Source organism: Dendropsophus ebraccatus, chromosome 7, assembly GCF_027789765.1.
Source record: "Dendropsophus ebraccatus isolate aDenEbr1 chromosome 7, aDenEbr1.pat, whole genome shotgun sequence".
NCBI classification, from domain to species: Eukaryota; Metazoa; Chordata; class Amphibia; order Anura; family Hylidae; genus Dendropsophus; species Dendropsophus ebraccatus.
This window is the reverse complement of record NC_091460.1, coordinates 22,401,866-22,405,197: the sequence shown is the minus strand read 5'-3', so window position 1 is coordinate 22,405,197 and position 3,332 is coordinate 22,401,866.

Sequence of the window (3,332 nt, the reverse complement as noted above, 5' to 3'; positions counted from 1 at the left end):
CGTTGCTGGATAGCAGGGTTTTTTGAACATCAGCATTTTGTATATACCAGAGAAGTATCTGTTAAAGTAGAAACAGTATAAAGCTCTTTGTATATAAGTTATACGGCCTCCCTACACATCAAAAACATTTTCCAGCAGTGCTTGTATATGCAGAATCTCAGCCAGTATATATACACTGGTAGAATGATATCTGGAGAATACAGAATGTATTATAATCTCTAATCTTATTCTCACCAGATGCATCCAAGTCATAAATACAAAGTTAATAGAAGTTTACTATTTTTTTTTCCCGTATTTTCATCAGTCTTTTTTCTTTTGTAATTTCTTCTACTTTACAATATATATATCTTCAAACATCAATGGTAAAGAACAGAACTAAAGGACAACACAAAAACATTTCCATTGGAAAACATTGACACTTTCGTACGGCCATATTATGGAGAGATATTTTTGCCAGTTCCGCATTCTGATGCAATTTTTTTTCCAAAATCCATAGGGCCAGTTCACATGGAGCAAAAGCGGCAGAACTCTGTTTCAGAATCCTGCCTGCCTCAGTCTCACTTGGTGTGTCTACGGGAGGGCTTGCGAGCCTTCGCTTCTGTTGCTGTCCACTCAAAGAATTGAGATGTCAATTCTTTGAGCAGAGAGCGATGGAAGTGGAGGCTCATGAGCCCTCCAGTAGACACACTGTGGGAGACTGAGGCTGGCCGGATTCTGCAGGCGAGAGTTCCACGGCGAAATTCCACTGCTTTTGCTCTATGTGAACTGGCCATTAATTGGTGAAATATAATAGTGTGCATGTGATCCATAAACTATTCGGGCTGCAGGGGCTGGTGCATGGATGAGGCCACCGCGGCTATAGAGTTGGACACCACTCATATTCCAATCAGTCTTTTACATTGATTTCCAGGTCTGAATATTCTAAAAGCCATATAGACCATAATGATATCTAGATATCTAGTTGGAGAAGATGATGCCAAAAACGAACTGTCGTAATCTGCAGGTTCTATTGATAGGGCGACCAATAAATAAAAAGACGCACAATGACAGCAAGATGAGGAGGATGAAGCTCAGGGTCTTGTTATTTGCCTTCACAATGGGGTAATCTTTATGTGACACAAAAAGTCCTAATACCGGAACAGACATTGTCCAGAACAGAACAGCAATGGAGGATAGAGCTATGGAGAGTCCATCAGAGAAGGAGAGGAATACTTCAAGTTTGGGGAAACATTTATCCCTATTACTTCTCGGCCATTCAGTATCTAAACACTTTATGCAATTTTTACCTTTTTATATGGAAAAGCAAAATTGTATTAGATTTTAGGCATTTTGTAGAATTACATTAAGGGCCTGGCACTCACTTTCTCTAATAGACCAGAGGGCTTTAGTGTTGTTCACTGGTGAAAATTGATTTACACTGGGAATAAAGTGGAAACAATGCTGGAGACATCAAGAAAAGTGCAATGAGGAGTCACTGTTGCCTTTGGTGATAGTTGTGTTAGCGTGTGGGCAGATGTGTCTAATCCGAACATAACTGCTAGAGATGAGCGAGTAGTAAAATATTTGAATGCTCGAAATTCGATTTAAACAGAACAGGACTATTCAATAAAATATTGAACCCCATTAAAGTCTACGGGAAAAACGCTTGTGACTTGGTGAACTCCATGTGGTCGAATTTAGGTTTTCAAGTTCCCAATGACACCTCAGAAATTGATACACAGACCTCTGGAATGCAGTATTATGCCACTATTGCAGCCCCTCAACAATACACTCTAAACACATTATAACCTCTATGCAAAGTGGAAAAAAACACCCGGAAACCTTATTTCCTCTACATTAGCATTGACAGAAAGCCAAATTTTAGGCAAAAGATACATTTTCATGCACTCTTAGAAATCACATTGCTTTTGACAACCACAGATGGCATAGGCAAGGGGGAGAATCAAACAGCACCCACTGCTAACTCTCATTATGTGTGTGTGATATGGTCAGACACATCCTCTTTAAATTTTGAAAGTCATCTGGAACTTCCAAAGACCATTCATTACTCATAAAGGGATGTGGGTCTCATGGGAACTCTCCAAAAATAGAGTTTGAGTACCTTTTGCTGAGCCCTCCAGAAATAGAGTTCCTTGAGGTGACCCTGCAAAAATTTATTTTGACTAGTTTAAGTTGAGACCAAGATAAATGTAATTTTGACAAGTTAAGGTTAAGACCAGGAAAAAAATTGAGTTTGACAAGATAGAGTTGAGACCAGCAAAAAATTGCTTTGGATGATGTGGAGGAGAGCTCTACAATAAATTTTAGGCCCTTGACTTGAGCACAACAAACATTAATTTTTAGGCCATTGAGGTGAGCCCCTTGGAAAAATGGCCTTTGAGATAAGATCATTAAAAAAAAAGATTTGTGAGTCTGTTGTCGTCCTGCCTTTAAACATTTTTTTTAAATGGCCTGTTTATACGGTGGTTGAGGAGGAGGAGGAAGGGAGCTTCAGCAGGCATGGCATTTCATGTTTTGCTGCTTTACACTGGTGGAGAAGCAAACTCTGGGTCTCCGAGGCATCAAGGGACAGTTCCAGCCACGTGTCCAGTTTGGAGATCAGGCTTACAGTTGGCCAGGTACTCCCGCAACATCCGCTGATATTCTTCCCTCCTGCTCACAACAGGCCCCGCCTGTTTTAATTATGTCGCTCAGAACAGCAGACTATTGCACAGAAGTACGCCAAATTTTTCACAAACAGGAGATGTTTTCAACTTTTACTTTCAGCAACAGGCGATACGTGAAAAAAAAAGTAATAAAAAAAATGTACAAATATATATATATATATATATATATATATATATATAGAGAGAGAGAGAGAGAGAGAGAGAGTACAGACTAAAAGTTTGGACACGCCTTCTCATTCAAAGATTTTTCTGTATTTTCATGAAAATTGTAGATTGTAGAGGCATGCTATTCTATCCAGTTTGCGTTTAGTTGGATCATCATATATTTTTCAACAGGACAATGACCCCAAACACACCTTTGGGCTTTGTAAGGGCTATTTGACCAAAAAGGAGAGTAAAAGGGTGCTACACCAGATAATCTGACCTTCACAGTCACCAGACCTGAACCCAATCAATATGGTTTGGGGTGAGCTTGACCACAGACTGAAGGCAAATGAGTCAACAAGTGCTAAGCATCTCTGAAAACTCCTTCAAGACTGTTGGAAGACCATTTCAGGTGACTACTTCATGAAGCTCATCAAGAGAATGCCAAGAGTGCAAAGCAGAATTCAAAGCAAAAGGCGTCAGAATTCCACATGTGTTAATTCATAGTTTTGATGCCTTCAG